Source organism: Vulpes vulpes, chromosome 1 (assembly GCF_048418805.1).
Source record: "Vulpes vulpes isolate BD-2025 chromosome 1, VulVul3, whole genome shotgun sequence".
NCBI lineage: Eukaryota > Metazoa > Chordata > Mammalia > Carnivora > Canidae > Vulpes > Vulpes vulpes.
In genome coordinates, this window is record NC_132780.1 from 65490423 (window position 1) to 65510644 (window position 20222).

Consider the following 20222-nt stretch of genomic DNA (forward strand, 5'->3'; position numbering starts at 1 on the left):
AGCTCAGGTCACATGAGAGCATCTCACCCAGGAGATGTTTACGATGTAAATATAAGGTATCAGCCTGGCAGTGAGGATGTTATGAGGTTAGCCCATCCTTCATCTGATTGAGTGTTAAAGGTTTGTGAAGTGTGCAGTTGTATATGTCGAACGCTTCACCACACATAAGCACCTTCTAGGTTTTCATTACCCTGTGAACAATTGGGGGACTTATAAAATATAGTTTCCACCAACTGCCAGATTGTTTTGGATTTCACGGTGAAAACTTGGCTCGGATGTAGAAGAGTAGGTAAATTTAGAAACACATTTACAAATGCACTTCTCAGAAGAATCTTTACTCAAGGAGCAGGGGAACGCTAACCGACTGGCGCCAGCATTTGCAAGATCCAACTGTGTGTGTTCCCACTGCTGTTCCGAAGACAGGAGTACACAGGTGTGTTCCCACCATCCTGCAATGACAAGTTGGCCATTGGCTCTCAACAAACAACATTACCTTGTCATGCACACTCATCCACCATGAGCCCCTCAGATACACGTGAAAAGTGCAAAATCATCCAACTCTCTCTATAGCAATCTTGAGCTGCTGATTCGACAATGCTCTGCATTCGTGTCACGCCCATGTTTACTGCGCATTCTCTCATGTCATTGTGACAGCGCCCCTGACTTGACTCGAGAGGATGTCCCACCCATTGGGGTCAGAGCCTTGTTGAGAGCTCAGCTCTTCTGGAAGATATGAGGGGGGCGATACTCCATTCTCTAGGGCTAGTGTTCATCCAGATGGCAAGTTTTCCTCCATGTAATCCAAAATGACACATCCAATTCCTTATCCCAACTCTTGAGTTTTTCCAGGGAAAAATGTGGTTTTGCCCTACTTTTAGCAAGTTAAAGTTCTAGTGCTTTTGCTTTGCTAGTGCATCTGAAAACATATGGACATTTTTGGCAAAAAAAAAGAAAAAAGCCATTTCTGATTCATTTGGCTAAGGCATGGATTTTTCCTAGTACAGTAAAACTCTTTTATGAAATACTTTTTTCTACCATAGATTCCATTTGACCACGGAGCAAACCTTTTCTCTGGATGCACAAGGTTTCCTCCTGACCCTGATCTGTTCCCCTGGCAGATGTCCATCGGCCCCACTGCCTAGAAGGATTCTCTGAGCTTTCCCAAGAAGGGCCTGCTCTGTCCTCACTGGGGGTACAGATGAGGAGCTCCCCCAAAGAAGCACATGAGTGGAAGGGGTCAGGAGCTAGATCAAGAAAGATGTCTGCCACCCTGAGGGGCAAGTTTCCAGCCAAAACTGTCCTGTGTCACAGGGGACAGTGTTTATGGGGCAGGGTAACCAGGGAGTCCCTGGGAGTAAGGAAGAGGGTGATAGTTGGTGCCTGGCAAACAAACAAGGCCATTCCTGTTGTGAATCTGCTAAAGCTGGGCAGGCCCCCATGGAATCCAGGGGGAAGTGTATGATCTCCAAAAAAGATGGTTTGAACCAAATTTTTACAGCGTCTCAGAAGTCAAGTATGCTTATCCTAAAGGAACGTGCAGAGAGCTGGAACTGACTCTGGGAAACACCGGCCGCTCAGCGGTACAGAACAGCTAAGGTCTCCACACCCTGTCCCAGCCCTTGAACTCCTCTGGGTCTGGCTAAGTGAACTCACTTCTCCAGGCTCCCTCAGCCCTGATTACACCAATGGAACTGAGAAAGAGCTCAAGTCACTTTGGAGACACAATAGATGGAGACACACAGATGCTCCAAAGACCAGACATCAGCAGTACACAGGAGACTATAGACATTTTCTCAGGTAAGTCAGAAGCAGGGTAATCAGCAGCAGGACGGGTGGCTCCAGGCCAAGCTCAGGGACCTGCCACCTGGCACCCAAACTGTCCCCAAGTGGGCGGCAGAGTCTTCATGGCTGCACATTAGGGATACTCAGAGCCAGAACAGCGTGGCAGGCCTCTCTGCCCTCCGTTCCCAGGCTGGGTCCAATGAGTCAGGTGCCACTGGGAGGAAAGGCATCAGAGTCCACTGGGCTGGGTGCAGTGAGGAGGGAGCTGCACAGGGACCCACCCCGAGGCCTGCCTGCACCCGCCTGCTGAGTGTGGCTCTGCTGGACCCACCCAGCAAAGGTCAAAAGTAAGCCTTGATAGGACCAGCTGCAGTGAAGCTCAGTGACATTGTCATATTTGCAAAAATATTTAAAGCAAAAAAGTGATTTTTTTTTGCAGGGTTTTCCAGTAGGTACAAGTGAGATGCTTGATAGCGATTATATGGAATAGGGAAGGAAAATAAATACCTTATGCTGTGTAGGCACAGGCCCATCGGCTGAAGACAGCCACAAAACCATCACATGATACCACAAAAAATTGAAAATGAAAAGATAAACAAGGAACAAATGGCGCAAGGAGAAAATACATAGTGAGGCGATAGATTTAAGGCCAATCCTGTGAAATATCACCATAAATTCAGTTCAAATGCTTGAAACACACCAAGAAAAATGCAAAGATTGTCAGATTAGATAAATTTAAAAACTTATATCCAACTATCTGCTGCCTACAGGAAACCCACCTTAAACATAATGACCAGGGGGCACCTGGGTGGCTCAGTGAGTTTGGTGTCTGACTCGATTTCGGCTCAGATCATGATCATGGTCTCAGGATCAAGCCCTGCATTGGGCTCTCTGCTCAGTGGGGAATCTGATAGAGATTGTCTCCCCCTCTGCTCCTCCCCCACTTTTTCACACTTGTGTTCTCTCTCAAATCAATCGATCAATCGATCACTCTTTTAACATAATGACACAGTACATGGGAAGTAGAAGGGGTAACAATGCATGTCCTGTTGACATGAATCAGAGGAAGCTGGAGCAAGTCCATTAACGTTGTGCACAAGCATCCTCAGAGCTAGAATGTTACCAGGGATAAGAGGTACATTTCATTATGATAAAACTGTCAATTCAACAACAGAACATAAAAATCTTATTTAGGTGCCTAATAACAGAGTTTCTGGACATACTCAGAAAACCCCATGGAACCGAGAGGAGACCCAGCCCCAGCTATAGTAGGCATTTCCATCCCCACCTGCACAGGTCAGGACAAGGAGACAGGAGCGTCCTGGACAACGTCCCCTGGCTCAGCCCTGCAGCCCTCCTGAGATGCTCCAGCATGGCCACAACTGCCAGGACCTTCACCCAGGCAGACCATGCTCTGGCCAAAAGACAAATGTCCATGATTTGTGAAGATGCCAACCATAAAAGCTTTTTTTGTACAGGAACACAACTGTATGAATGGAGATATTTATTGCAGAAAAGAGTATCCAAAGGATACACAGAAAATCCCCACCTATCTGAAGATGAGTTAACGTAATTCTAAATAACCTGAGTGGGGGTGAGGAACAAATCCAGAAGGACACAGGAAATGCTTCCAGGTCTGCCAGGCATTGAAGGTGGGGACAGAGTTATCACCCAGTGCCTGGATTAGAAGACAAGAAATGACTCAAATCAAGGACCTCAGACACCAGGGTGAGAATTAAGAAAGCCACTGGACCTGAAGGAAGCTGATGAAGGCAACACAGAACAGAGTGGAAATCGATGACATAGAAAACACAAAAGTAAAAGAGAACTGAATGACTCAGAAAGATGGTTTGGTGAGAAGTTCGGTCTACCTCCAGGGAGGGAAGACAGGAAAGAAGACGTGGTTTACCCATATCAGGAGTGACGGGGCATGGATGGAAATTAGATACATAGCAGAGATCATTATAGCCAACTTCATGCCAATAAAGTCAACAATTCGTGAGATAAAAACATTTCTGAGAAAGACATATTATCAAAGTTCATTCAGAAAGAAATAGATGCTCCCATTCAAGAAATCACATGTGTATTAAAAACCCTCCAACAAAGAAAATTTCAGGCCCAGGTGGCTTCCCTGGCAAATTCTACATTAGGGAAGAACATCACCTTTCCACAGATGCCTGCAGAAACCAGAGGAAGCAGCACTCCACAACTCATCCCTTGAGGCCAGTGTCGCTCTGCCACCAAAACCAGGAAAGAACTTATAGACCAAGACTCCTCATCCAAATAAATGCAAAAGATCTGAATACAATTTCAACAAAGTATATAAAAATGCAATCATGATAAAGTGAGGGTTATCCCAGGATTACAACGTTGTTTTAACATCTATCAATACAATATGCCTTAGAAATAAAGAGAATAAAATAAATAGAATAAAATAAATAATTATCTCAATAGATGCAGAGAAAGCATTTGAAGTATCTAACACTTATTCTAATGAACAGACTCAACAAACTAGAGAGAAGAGCACATTCTCCATTTGTGGAAGGACACCTCCATAGAACCCACAGAGGACATAATGCCTAATGACAAAGGCTGAGCACTCTCCCAGAGGCTCGGAGCAGCAGCAAGAACAGTTCCTTTCATCACCTGTACCAAATGTCCCAGCTGCTGCACTCAGGTAGGAAGAGAGGTGAATGGCATTCAGATGGGAAAGGAAAAAGTAAAATTATCTTTATTTACAAATAAGATGATTATCTCTGCAGATAGCCTACAGAATCCACAGAAATGCACCTGTAATATATGAGTACTAAAAAGTTGAAGGACATAAAAGTACATAAAAATTATATGCTGACAATGGACAACCAGAAACTGAAATAGAACATACAGTGTACTTTATAACAACATTTCCAGTATAAAATATTCAGGGATACATCTGTGAACAGGTGTGCAAGATCTGTATACCTGCTGAGAGAAATCAAGAAAGAACAAATGAATGAATAGCTATAGCATGTTAATGAGGTTGAATATTCAATATTGTTAAATTCTTCTCAAATTAGTCTGTAGCATCAAGTGATGAGTTTTTAATCCCAGAAGACTTTTTTTTTGTAGAAATTTAAACCTTATCTTAAACTTTATTTGGAAATATAAAGTGTCTAAATTAGCCACATAGCTTTAAAGAAGGACAACATAAATGGAAAATTTACCCTGCTTAATTTCAAGGCTTGCTGTAATGATCTGGTAAACAAAACAGTGTCATGTTGTCACAGGGTAAATAGACTACATGGTCTAGGAATAGACCCACCTATATGCTGTCTATTGCTTCTTAAGAAAGATGAAAAGATAAGATGGTAAAGAAAAAAAGAGCCTTTCAGCAAACATTGCTGAAATAATTTATCTTCGGCAAAAATTAATTTACATCTATGTCTCACACTATGCCAAAAAAAATACCTCAAAATAGATTGTAACATTAATGTAAAATACAGAGCTATAAACATTCTAGTAAAAATCATTGGAGACAATCTTTGTGACTTTGAGTTAGGCAAAGCTATCTAAAATCTGAGAGCAAAAGCAGGGTTCATAAAAGACAAGAGTTTGATAAGTCGGATGTAATCAAAATGAAGACTGCGCTGTCAAGACAGAACTTTGACAACAGAAGCCACACATGGGATGGAGTATCTGAAAATCACATATCTGAGCAAAGGCTTACACTTTATACCTATAGAAGGGCCTCCAAGCTCATTAATAAGAAATGAAACAGGGCAGCCTGGGTGGCTCAGTGGCTTAGTGCACGTCTTCAGCTCAGGGCATGATCCTGGAGACCTGGGATCGAGTCCCACATCGGGCTCCTTGCATAGAGCCTGCTTCTCCCTCTGCCTGTGTCTCTGCCTCTCTCTCTCTCTCTCATAAATAAATAAATAAATAAATAAATAAATAAATAAATAAAATCTTTAAAAAAAAGAAACGAAACAACAAAATACAAAATGGGCAAAAGACTTGAACAGGTGTGTCGCCAAAGAAGATACAGGGTTAGACAACAGATGCAGAGAGACGATTGGTGTCATCAGTCACAGAGGGGTGTAGTCCCAGCTCCCATGGGTGCTGCTGCAGGTCTGCCAGCTGGGTACAGTAGAAAGATGGGCACACCAAGTACTGGTGAGGACACGCAGAAGGACGCTCATGTGTAGGTGCTGCGTTCAAGCCCTCCTGCCTCTGGGAGACGGGTCTTAAGTGTTTCAGGCAAAGACTGGGGCAAGAGCCCACAGCTCTCTCTCTATGGAGCCACGACTTAGAGAGAAGGCACTCTGCTGGGTCCACTGGCCCCCAGGGGAAGCCCCTCCATTTGGGGAGCAGGACTGCCTCTGTTAAATAAGGAAAACATCAATCCTTCATTTTCAAACTAACTTCTCAGCTATGTGCTGGAAAACATCACATTGCAACAGTAAAGAGTGAAGAGCTTCCCTAAATCATGGGCTTCAGAATCCTCAGAACGGCTGGTTTCAGGGGGTGGACAAAGGACCTTCTCCATTAAAAGCTACATTAGAGGCTGGTGTTCGCATTAGCAGCTCGCTAGGCCAAAGCTCGCTAGGCCAAAGTTAATTATGACTTGTGGCTCCACTGCATGAGATGGAAACCATATGTGCTTATGGTTTCTTGTTGAAGTTGCAGGTAAGAAATTTAAAATCTCCTTTTCTTCAGCTGCCTCTCTCTCAGAGAAAAGAAGCCCTAGGATGGGCTTCAAGTGTCCTTTATGGAGGGTCCGCAGCAAGCCAGGCCCAGCCTAGGAATTTACCACACTAATTAATCATCATAACAAGCCTGGAAGTCCTCAACTGCTGCCTCTATTTCATAAATGAGGAATCCGAGGGTCAGAGACCTCAAGCCACTTGTCCAAGATTCAAGAGTGAATCTGAAGATTAAACCAATATTTTCTGATGTGCGTCAGAACATTCTCTACACTCCTGTGGTTCTATATTTAGACTGCGTGAATGAGGTCTGGGAAATGCATTAACCCATTTGGAGGCGAATTTGGTACGTTCTCATTTGTTCTAGAGGGTCAGGGAACAACCAGAAGACGTGGAATTTTGGGGTTGGGGGGAACACCAGGAAATTCATAGCCTCAGCTTAACCCCTTTGTCCCCACTTCTCCTCCTTGTATTTCTATAAAGTTTGTTTCCCCAGCAAAACTGTAATTCTTATCATATGCATGTTTTTTAAACATTCTAATTTGGCTCCTATAGTAAAAATTGGTTCCCATGTGTATAGTTAATAAATATTATCTTGTATCCTCTTCGAGATGCTCTGTGGCCAGAATTTATGACCTATTGTGTGTGATCAGGAATTTATTCTCCTAATAAATGTCTTCTATTTCTCACTATGAAATGTAGTATAAATTAATGTCTCTCCTCCATCCGTGTTACTTCTCCATTAGGCGTTTTCATTTCTGGCATTTGGCTTTTCAAAGAGATTTTATTTATAGACGGATTCTTTTCAAATGCTGTGTATTATTCTTTCTGATAATAGTAACTTGAAACTTTTCTTAAAAAGTATTTCAAAGGTTTCATGAATTCAGTCAGAAACATGCTTAGGGCAAATACAATATTTGGAAAGATTTTTTTTTTTTTAAGAATCAGTCCAATGAAGACAAATGAAGTATGATACAGGCCACAATGTGGGTGAACCTGGAGAAGACAGATACAAAGACCATGTATTGTTAGGCAACATTTGTATGAAAAGTTCAGAATAGACAGATCTGCAGAGAAAGAGAGTAGATTAGTGGTTGCAGGGGCTGGAGGGGCAGGCTGTGGCAGGGAATGGAATGAGTGCTCGTGGGCACTGACTCTTTAAGAATAAAAATGTTCCAAAGTTACATTGTGGTTGTGGTTGCACAATGCTGAGGATATGCTAAAAGCATGGGCTTGTATGGTGTATGCATTATATCTCAATGCTGCTATTAAAATATTGATGTGTGTGGTATATGCATTGTATCTCAATACTGCTATTAAATATTCGGTTACCAAAAAAGACATTACTCTGTGTAATTTCAGTATTTTGGGATCTACTGGAAGTTCTTGAATGAGATCTAATAAGTAAGGTCTATTCAATATATTTCCACTGAATTTGAGTTTTACATACATTTGAGTTAAATTTCTCAGTTCTTTTCAGTGTTTATCAGCTCTTCAAAAGGTATGAATTCTAGTTCTTTAACTTATAAGGTGTCGTTGAGCAAATTATATAACCTTTCAAGCCTGGTAGTCTTCATTCTCAAAAGAAAGCTAATACATCTACCACCTCCTCCATAACACACATGTGCCGACGCACACCCACTCACACAATCAACACTCGGATCTTTCAGGGAAAGGCTTTTCAGAAAGAGATGAAAATGAAATATACCATGTTTGCATATAACACAAAATGAATATAAGACATGCGCACACATGTATGCTATGAGAACCAATCAGTAAAAAAAAAAAAAGAATATTGTAGCTTCTTAAGAATCATTGGGCCTTAAGGCTTCTCCAGGGATGGTCAGAGAATCCAAAACTCTATATCGCTCACTCTCAATAGAGATAGGATCGTAGAAAAGCCACAATAATAATGGACGGAATGAAAACAAGAAGAGATCCAATCTACGCCATGAAAATCACCTGAATTAATGGTTTTGTGAGAATTAAGTGTTATTATCAACTCCACGCAAGATGACAAGTTTGTCGATGAAGCAAAGCTGAGTTTATTAGATTTACTGCAATAAGGAGAAATATCAGTTGGCAGAGTCTTAGTTTATGGTATCAGAAGTGGAAAGACATATCAGTTTAAGTGGTTGGGGTCGGATAGTTTGTGATGTGATAATTTAGGGTTGGTGACACAGTGAGGCAGGCATTTGGGGTGGGGGGAGTCTTCATGTGAACATTGCTGCTTGACAAATGAACACCTTGCTTATGCTGGTGATATATTGTCCTGACAGAGAGACTTCTGCTCAGATGAGCAAATTGTTTCCCTTCATAAACTAGGTTACAGGAACTTCTTGAAACAATCACTAATGTTGCATATAAAATATCTCTTCATGGTTGAGCACAATTATCTTGGAAACCTACAGATTCATCACCAGACACCAAGAGTCTGGACAGCATCCAAAGGAAGTGAGAACAAACCTGAATTGTTTAGATTGTATGGATCAACTAAACTATGAGAATGTTTAAACCAGAAGACAGACTCATAACAAGAAGTGACTGGGGATGAGAAAGGGATGTTACTGATGGGAATGTCACAGCCATCATAGTTGAGAGATAACAGGTGTCGGTTAAAAATATGGAACACTACATGTCCAAAAAGTAATGAAAATCCACATCAAAGTAGAAATTAAAAGCACACAGATTAATGCTTAACAATCTCTTGATTCCACCCTCTGGGAAATAGTCAATGGGCCTTCGTTGGAAACTATTTACTTCTTACAGATGTATTCTTCATCTGAAGGTCTAGGGGTAAGTTGTCTTCTCTCCAAAATCACCTATTCCAAACTTTGCTGTAAAATTTCCTGTTAAGAAGGTGGTTCAGACGATTCAGGATTCAGGATCCAACCTGTGGCTCTTTTTGTGGGAGACAAACACCAGGGGTCTTGGCTCTGGAGTCCAATTGCTCTGCTAGTGGTTGTTGGCAACACCAAGGTTGTTACCAGCTCGCTTTCAAGACCTGTTCTTTTCTTTTCACTTGTTCAAGAAGACAAGGTCTCCAAGTTCTAGTCTAATAGTAGCTTCTTTGGAGAAAAGGCAGTCTGTACCCTCTGGCTAGAGACTAAGTTTATCACACAGGAACTGTTTGAAGTCATTTGCTTTGTCCGCCTATTAGGTAGTGAACACTTTTCATGACAGGAACCCCTGGACAAGCTCCTACGGTGAGCACTTCCGGCTGCCTGACTGGTCTCCAGGGAGGAGACTGAGGAACACCAAGTATACTTCTGGTTGTGGCCTCTAGTGCCATTGGGCATCTCTATCCAAGGAGAGTGCTGGGCGTCTGCGTGGCAGGTCTCCTTCAGAGCTCTAATGACAACCCAGCAACAATGGGGACATTGATTTGTTTTGTATTAGGGAACCAATGTGATCACACTTACTCATGTTTTTTTTTTTCTTTTTTACTGCCCAGTCCATAGATCTCTGACAAGTCAAAGTTCCAATCAGTTCCAAGAAAAATCAAACAATGATGTGGATGTAGTCAAAACTTTTAATGAAGGGTGATTCTTACGTACCCTGGGAAGGAGCCTTGAGGCCTGGGCTCTTGTATATTTCCCATTCTCTCCGTTTTGCTACTAATCCATGCTCTACCAGTAGACATGTTCCAGCATCCTGTTCAGCAAGTTTAGTAAAATTCCCTCACCCACGTTGCTTGGGTGGCCCATCTGTCCAGGTAGCACTTTCACCGGTATCTGCAGGGTTTCGTTTGAGGTCCTCTGGCTCCACCAAGCGGCTGACCCGAAACCCCCTCAGGTCGTCCTGACCTAATATAGCACCAGATTCTTCCCACCATCTCTTCCACTTCTGGAGCCAAAGTTTGGAGCTGTGGTATCATTTGTAATACAGTTAGATTAGTTTGTCAGAGTTTGCTTTCCATCTTGTCTCCTTCAAATCCTGGTTGATTTTTTTTTAACTTTGCATGCAATAAATTTTATTCTTGCATTTCTACAGCATTTGACAAATAGGTAGTCATATACCCACCACCCAGCAAGACAGAGACGGATTTCACTGCTCCAAGCATTTCCCCGCTTGGCCTGTTTGTACTTAACTCCTTCCCAAACCCTGAGAAAGCACTGATCGCCTTTCCATCCCTGCCTTTTTTTTTCCTCTTCCAGAATGTCATATAAATGGAAAAATACAATATGTAGCCGTTGGGGTCTGGCTTCTTTCACTCACCAAAATGGAGCTGAGACTCAGCCAGGCTCCTCCTGAATCAACTGCTCACTCTTTTCCAGTGCTTTGTTCTACTGTGAATAGACCACAGTTTGTTTATCCATTCTCCGTTAAAGGACAACTCAGTTGTCTCCAATTTGAGGTATTATTACGTTGATATAAAGGTTTGCAAACAGCTTTTTGTGGGAATGTATATTTTCCATGCAGTTAGATAAAGATGTAGCTCAGAGGTTTCTGGGCCCTATGGTAAGAGTATGTCTATCATCACAGGAAACAGGAAGCTGTCATCCAAGATGGCTCTACTATTTTTGCATTCCCTCCAAAACAGAACAGGAGTTCTTGTGGCTCCACATCCATACCAGCATTTGGGACTGTCACTTTGAAAAACAAAATAGCAATACTTACTGTTTAGGTGGAGAGGGAGGGAGGGGGGGAGAGGGTTCTGGATACAAGTCCTTTCTTAGATTTGTAATTGGCAAATAGTTTCTCCAAGTCTCAGGCTTATCTTTTCATTATAATCAGTGTCTTTTGCAAAGCAGAAGTTTTTAAAATTTTTTGTTTAGGTCAAATTTATTTATTTTTTATTTTTTTATTGGAGTTCAATTTGCCAACATATAGCATAACACCTAGTGCTCATCCCATCAAGTGCCCCGCTCAGTGCCCGTCACCCAGTCACCCCCAACCCCCGCCCACCTCCCTTTCCACCACCCCTTGTTCGTTTCCCAGAGTTAGGAATCTTTCATGTTCTGTCTCCCTCTCTGATATTTCCCACTCATTTTCTCTCCTTTCCCCTTTATTCCCTTTCACTATTTTTTATATTCCCCAAGTGAATGAGACCATATAATGTTTGTCCTTCTCCGATTGACTTTTTTCACTCAGCATAATACACTCCAGTTCCATCCACATCGAAGCAAATGGTGGGTATTTGTTGTTTCTAATGGCTGAGTAATATTCCATTGTGTACATATACTACATCTTCTTTATCCAAAAGCCTCCACCCCAAGATTGATAGAACTCATGCAGCAATTTGGCAGTGTGGCAGGATACAAAATCAATACCCAGAAGTCAGTGGCATTTCTATACACTAACAATGAGACTGAAGAAAGAGAAATTAAGGAGTCAATCCCATTTATAATTGCACCTAAAAGCATAAGATAACTAGGAATAAACCTAACCAAAGAGGTAAAGGATCTATGCCCTAAAAACTACAGAACACTTCTGAAAGAAATTAAGGAAGACACAAAGAGATGGAAAAATATTCCATGCTCATGGATTGGAAGAATTAATATTGTGAAAATGTCAATGTTACCCAGGGCAATTTACACGTTTAATGCAATCCCTATCAAAATACTGTGGACTTTCTTCAGAGAGTTGGAACAAATTATTTTAAGATTTGTGTGGAATCAGAAAAGACCCCGAATAACCAGGGGAATTTTAAAAAAGAAAACCATAGCTGGGGGCATCACAATGCCAGATTTCAGGTTGTACTACAAAGCTGTGGTCATCAAGACAGTGTGGTACTGGCACAAAAACAGACACATAGATCAATGGAACAGAATAGAGAATCCAGAAGTGGACCCTCAACTTTATGGTCAACTAATATTTGATAAAGGAGGAAAGACTATCCACCGGAAAAAAGACAGTGTCTTCAATAAATGGTGCTGGGAAAACTGGACATCCACATGCAGAAGAATGAAACTAGACCACTCTCTTTCACCATACACAAAGATAAACTCAAAATGGATGAAAGATCTAAATGTGAGACAAGATTCCATCAAAATCCTAGAGAACACAGGCAACACCCTTTTTGAACTCGGCCACTGTAACTTCTTGCAAGATACATCCGTGAAGGCAAGGGAAACAAAAGCAAAAATTAACTATTGGGACTTCATCAAGATAAGAAGCTTTTGCACAGCAAAGGATACAGTCAACAAAACTAAAAGACAACCTACAGAATGGGAGAAGACATTTGCAAATGACCTATCAGATAAAGGGCTAGTTTCCAAGATCTTTAAAGAACTTATTAAACTCAACACCAAAGAAACAAACAATCCAATCATGAAATGGGCAAAAGACATGAAGAGAAATCTCACAGAGGAAGACATAGACATGGCCAACACGCACTTGAGAAAATGCTCTGCAACCCTTGCCATCAGGGAAATACAAATCAAAACCACAATGAGATACCACCTCACACCAGTGAGAATGGGGACAATTAACCAGGTAGGAAACAACAAATGTTGGAGAGGATGCGGAGAAAAGGGAACCCTCTTACACTGTTGGTGGGAATGTGAACTGGTGCAGCCACTCTGGAAAACTGTGTGGAGGTTCCTCAAAGAGTTAAAAATAGACCTGCCCTACGACCCAGCAATTGTACTGCTGGGGGTTTACCCCAAAGATACAGATGCAGTGAAACGCCGGGACACCTGCACCCCGATGTTTCTAGCAGCAATGTCCACAATAGCCAAACTGTGGAAGGAGCCTCGGTGTCCATCGAAAGATGAATGGATAAAGAAGATGTGGTTTATGTATACAATGGAATATTACTCAGCCGTTAGAAATGACAAATACCCACCATTTGCTTTGACGTGGATGGAACTGGAGGTATTATGCTGAGTGAAATAAGTCAATCAGAGAAGGACAAACATTATATGGTCTCATTCATTTAGGGAATATAAAAAATAGTGAAAGGGAATGAAGGAGAAGGGAGAAAAAATGAGTGGGAAATACCAGGAAGGGAGACAGAACATAAAGACTCCTAACTCTGGGAAACAAACTACGGGTGGTGGAAGGGGAGGTGGGCAAGGGTGGGAGTGACTGGGTGATGGGCATTGAAGGGGACACTTGATGGGATGAGCACTGGGTGTTATTCTATATGTTGGCAAATTAAACACCAAAAAAATAAATTTATAAAAAAATAAAAAATAAAATTCAATTTCTAAATATTGTTGTACATGGCATTGTTGTACATGGCAATATGTTTAATTTTCCTGTAATTTTTAATATTACTGATTTTAGATGTTTCCTATGTTCTAACACACATTTAATAATCTAAATTTCCCTTTAATTTTTAATATTACTGATTTTAGATGTTTCCTATGTTCTAACACACATTTAATAATCTAAATTTCCCTTTAAGCACTACATTCTGCAAGTTTTCAAATGTGTTTTTATTTAGCCTAAAATATTTTTAATTTCTTATGAGATTTCTCTTTTGACCCGTCGGTTATTTAGAAGTATACTCGTGAGTTTCCGTGTCTTCAAGGATTTTCTGAATATATTTTTGGATTTATTTCCAGTTAATTTTATTATACTCTGAGAATATATTTATGTGTTTTCTATTATTTTACCAGTTTTAGGATTAGATTTATGGCCCAGAACATCACTTATCATGGTGAATGCATTTTCTTGCTGTCAGGTACAGTCATCTATTAACATTAATATTGTCAAGCTGGTTAACAGTATTTATAGAAAAACCATAGGAGAAAAGATTAGTGAACTTCTTTTTGGTAAAATTTTCCTTAAAAGGACATAAAAAGCATAAATTATGGATGAAGCCATCAAAATTATGAACTTTTACCCTTTAAGACATCATTAAAAATTATACCACAGACTGAGAAAAAATATTCATAAAACAAATATCTGACAAAGAACTTTTTTCCTGAATATATAAATAACTTACAACTTACAACGACATCGTAACAAAACAAATAATCCAATTAACCCACGAGCAAGGATTTTAAGGGACATTTCAGTAACAGGGAGATGCACAAGGGGCAGAAGGCAGGTGAGAAGACCCGGGTAGAGATCATCACTGGAGAAGCAGAGGAAAACCATAAAGCCAGGGTATTGCTTGGTCACCGGAAGGCCTGGTGTTCCAGAGTGAGGCCACATGGACTTTGGGCAAAGATTGAGGACACCGAAGCTTTAGGTGCTCCTGGTGGGAGCAGAAAACCATTTTGGAAAGCAGTTCAGCAAATTCATAAAAAAAGAAACTTCCACCTATCTTACGACCTAGTCATTTTACTCTTGGAATTAATATATTTGAAACACAAACTTGTGAGGACGAATGCTGGAAGCACCATATTTTGCAGTCCACCTCGCTGTCCTGGAGCAGGTGCTGCTGGAGGACCTCACCAGCCCTTCCCGCTCAGCTCATATGGACCCCAGGACCCAAAGCACCATGTAAGCCAAAGGAAGCCAGGCAGGGGGAGGAGTGGACACTCCCTGTCCCCTCCATCCCCCCCATTTGCATGACCTTCTAGAAAATGCAGACTATTCCACAGTGTCAGAGATCCGGTGATGGCTGCCAAGGCAGGGATGCTGGCTGGTGGACTCTAGGGACACGGGAGACCTTGGAAAGGACAGGACTGGTGGCATTGTGGTTGTGGTGAGGTCTTCACACGTATACAAAGGTTAGGACTGATCAAAATAGCACCTTAGCAAAAAAAAAAAAAAAAAAATAGCACCTTAGCTAGTGCAAGACATTAGAGCTGTAGGGGCTTGCAAGAAACAGAAACTGGTAAACATCCTGTCCCAGGACTACCTCAGATAAAAGTAGGAAAGGAAGCTCTCCAAGTGGGAAAACCCAAAACAACCCTGGAGGTGAGCACAGATGCTCAGGAGGGAAGGAAGAGTTCCAGAAAGAGTTCACCTACAGGAACAGCAGCTAGTTAAAACAGCTGTCATCAGCAGTGTGAGCTTTATAAGGGATGTGGAAGCAAAATTTTACACTAGTGTACTCAATGGAGCTATTGTTGGGGATTTCTTGCATTTCCCCGAAAATATTACAAGTACTAATTTAAATGTTAACTATCTAGGGATCCATATTGTAGTTTTTAGGATAACTGTGAAAATAATAATAAAAGAATATTAACTAAAAATACAATAAAAGTGAAGACTTGGCTGATGAAAATAATTGATTTATCTGAAGTAAAACAAGAAAGATGAGACAAAGAAACAAAAATGGATGAGATAGAATTGAATAGTAAGATAGTAAACTAAAACACAATTGTACCCTTAGCTATATTAAATATGAAACGCTGAACAATCCAATGAAAAGATAAAGATTATCTGCATCCATCAAAAAAAAATAAAGAAGTACCTAACAATATGTGGTTTGCAAAAGGCCTATTTTAGATAAGAAGGATTCATACAGGTTGAAAGTACAAGGATGTCAAAGAGGAGCCATGAAAACATTCTCTAAGAGGCAGCTGGTGTGTCTGTATCAGTGAGAGAGAGTTGACTTTAGTAAACGCCAATATATATATTGTATTACTAAATATAAAAGGGACATTTCATAAAGGGAAAAGGAAGATATGAAACTCATAATTTCATATGCATCTAATAACATTGTTAAACACAGAGAAGAAAAAATTGACATCACTAAGGGAAAAAAGAGGAAATCTGCAGAAGCCAAGGTGAAGATCTGAGAACATCTCCATCAGAGACCGATTGCATGAATAGATCGGGGAAAAAAAATGAAAATAGATTTGCAGGACATAACTACATCTTCTTAATTTAACACATGTAGTACAGTGCACTCCACAACTGAAGTATAAATTCTTTGTTCAGGTGGTCAAGGAACATTTAGTAAGACTGCCTGGGCCATAAAGCATGTGATAAGTAAAATCACACAAAGTATGTTTTCCCCCACAATGCAGTTCCAGTGGAATCAGCAACAGAAGGCAACTAAACCAATTGCATCTCACCCTTCTATATCTTTACTGGGTGAAAGAAGCACAGTGGAAATTAGAAAACATTTGTAACTGAAAAATAATCAAAATACAACACATCACAGCTTATGGGTGTAGCTGAGTAGTGCCTAGAGAACACAGTATATATTTAAGTGCATACATTGCAAAAGCTGAAGAGTTGATAATAAAAGATGGAAGCTTTCAGTCCCAGAAGTTAGAAAAAGAACAGCATGTGAATGCAGAGATAGAAGGAAGGGAATTATAAACTAAGATGAGAAACAAAAATTTCCTCCTGAGCAGATAGGGGTTTCCAGTGTCAACATTCCCCCAATAAAGGGCAACCGAGCTGTTTTTTGACTCACGTATTCCAGTGTTCTAGGCACTGGTCAAGCTCTGCACACGAGATGCATAGACTATTTGGGGAGCTAAACAGACATATTAATAATTCAATACAAGTACAGGAGAGGAACAGTCCCAGAGATGTGACAGTGTTCAGAAGGCTGACAATAAGACAAGTCTCATGTGAGCCACCCCACATTCCAACAAGGGTTTTGTGAGGCAGGGTCAGGGAGCAGGTGCAGGGCCTCACTCTGTGTGTGCCCCCTGGCACCCAGTTGCATGCAGGTGTGATGCCTCCACTCCAGAACTGCAACTCCTTCTTGTTTTCAAAAGCCAGCACACTCATGTCATCCTCCTGTTACCACCCCATCCCCCTGCCCCTACCAGGCCCTGGAAAGGAGAGGTGAACACTGCTGCTCTGGGGTGATGTCAAAGTGCAGACACAGACAGGTGGTTCGGATCCAGGGTGCATGGTGGGCCTGCTTCTGTGGCATACTGAGTATCTGGAAGCCAGAAGAGGTGGAGAAACCAGGGGCTCCAGAGCTCTTCTGGGCCTGAGCACAGGACAGGTGAGTGTTGGAGCAGTGTGCACCCACATGGGGAGCAGCTTATAGGAAAGCAGGACAGAAGCAGGAGGCACAGGGGCTCATTCTTCACACCTGATTGACATCATTCTAAGACGTGCACAGAACATTGTTTTTCTTTTTACATCATTACTCATTAGGTAACAGTCTCAGATGCACCTGCCACACACTTTCATGGCCACTGAGTCCTTAGCATGCGGGGGCAGGTGTGGGGCACAGAGTGGAGGTGCAGGCATGAGCATCACCCCCTCGCCCCCACGCTGTGCCTGCAGCCCTGTAGCGGATCTGAGGTCCCCCCATCCCCCCTCAGCTTGAGCTCGGAGCACACCACAAGGCCTGCCTGTGCGGCCGCCGAGCATCCAGCCTGCTTCCCAGGGGCCGAGGCCTTCCTCCCCTCTCCTGGGCGGCCACGGCCCGCAGCCAGGGCTAACCGAGCTCCACCACTGTTGTGAAATGCAAAGCCTCGATTTTAGAATGTTTTTCAACATAAAGTCATGGGAATGGAAGTTCAAGCACCAAAACAAAGTTATATAAGAGGAATAATAAATTAAAGATGTCCAGCGGCAGCTGCAGGAGGAAAACAAGCGTTCGCAGGCACCCCTGCCCCCGGCCTGGGGGCCACAGCCTGCCGAGGACTCGTGAGTGGGCCTCCTGGACCTCGCAAATCATGCTGAAGCATTTGGACAAGAGTTTAGATAAGCAGAGAGAATGCACTGTTTGAGCTCATTTTTTTCATAACTGGCTCAGCAAACAAAAGAAAAACACTGCAAGCGTCGGCGGCCAAAGCTGTCGTGATGAGGGCAGTGATAACACAGCGTTCCCCCTGGCCTCGGCTCTCGTGACTCAGGGAGGTGGGAGCTCAAAAGAGCTGGGGACCAGCGCCAAGGAATATGTGTTCAATTTTGTCCCCTCCCCTGCTCCAGCCCATTGAACTTATAGCTGCTTCGAAGGATGACACACTGTAGTTTATGTCTCATGGAATTTCAAGCACTGAGTTTTTCCAGTCCCTGCCCTGACACTGTGGGCCACTTGACTCTGGGCAATCTGCTTTCACGGCCTCTGTTTACTCATTTCTTTTTTTAATATATATATATATATATATATATATATATATATATATATATAAATTTATTTTTTATTGGTGTTCAATTTGCCAACATATAGAGTAACACCCAGTGCTCATCTCGTCAAGTGCCCACCTCAGTGCCCGTTACCCAGTCACCCCCACCCCCCTTCCACCTCCCCTTCCACCACCCCTAGTTCGTTTCCCAGAGTTAGGAGTCTCTCATGTTCTGTCTCCCTTTCTGATATTTCCCACTCATTTTTCTAAACGGAAATAAACATAGTGCCTCCCTCATAGGAATGGCATGCATATTTATAGAAATAATGCATCACAAACATCTGGGTATGGTGCTTTTGAGTCAGAAGTCTTAACAGACTTAGCTTTCTTGCAGGTTATTGCAGTGTCAAGAATGGCTGGCTACATCACTCTTAAGTTGTAGTTTTATGCAGTATAAGCCAGGATACAGGGACTCAGGAGCCCTGGGGTGGGAAGCGGATATTGCCACTTTAAATACAATGATTAAAACTTGGGAATGAAGGTGTCCCTGATGTTTGGTTGTGTTTGGAAAGCCCAGGGAGTGGTCCATGCAGACGCTGGCTAGTCCAGGGAGAGAGGGCAGCCATGTGAGAAGGTGTGGAGGCAAGAGCATACTGGTGTTAAATAGGAAAGAGGACTACTTGGCCAGAGCCAAGATGACAAGGGGCATGATAGCAAACATAGGACCCCAGCAAACTAAGTAACAAAGATGGCATATACAAAAAAGGGATATGAAGATGTGGTCAGATTCAAGGTAAATCTATGCCAAGATCTGAAGGGGAAAGGACAGGCACAGTTACAGAGCCCAGTGAGACCCATGGCTTCTGGTGAGTCATGGGGCATCGGGAGGTCCTGCCAAAGCCTGACCAAGAGAAAGGACAACAGCCCACCTTTGCTCGTCTCCTCATCCCTACTTCCCGCTGGTATCACCCATTTAATCAAACCAGACGAAAGGGACCCTATAGATACAGATCATAAGGGTCAGCCTCTTGGGCACAAAACAAGTGGGCAAAGAGTGGGGAGTTGAACAAGATGGACAAGCAGGAAATATCCAGCATTAGGAACAAGAGAGGTTGTGTGAGGTGGTGGTGAGAGTACACAAAGTCTTGCAGACACTGTTATGGATTTTCCTCCAGAGAAGGGGAAGTCAGAAGAGCCCGCATCAGGAGAGTGAGTGCATCTGACTTAACTTTCGGGGAGATCATTCTGGCTACTGTGTCAGCGAGGTCAGAGGAAGAGGCAAGGAGAAGAACATTCAGGGTTCATCACACTAATTAAATGGAAGACAGTTGTGACATCCGGAGGTGCCCAGGACAGCTTGGAGTAGGTTGTCAGCACTGAAAATTCAGAGATGTAATCAGATTCTTGACATGCTCTAGTGACAGCACAGCTAGATTTATGGATGGACTGGATCTGTGTGATGAGGAATGGAGGAACCAGACAGTGGCTCCGGAAGTATGACCTGAGCACCTGGAAGGCAGACGTGGTCACTAACACATCTGAGATGTCCATATAAGGGGTTGGCGTGGTTTGGGGAGAAGATCACAGTTTAGGCTTGGACATATTAAGTTCAAACTATTTTTAGGTCCAAGCAGAAGTTTCAGTGAGGAATTTCCATACAATCCTGGAGTTCAAGGGAAAAAATCCTGGGTCTTATGATATGAACTTTTGAATAGTCAGTGACATGGAAACTAAATCCATAAGAGTTGGGGGTGCAGGTGGATTTGTACGTAAGAGTGTATGCCTAGTGTAGTCGGCACCCTATAAGTGGTTGATATTGTCCTTATTCTTAATTCTTTCTTTTCCTTCATTCTTCTGATTTAGG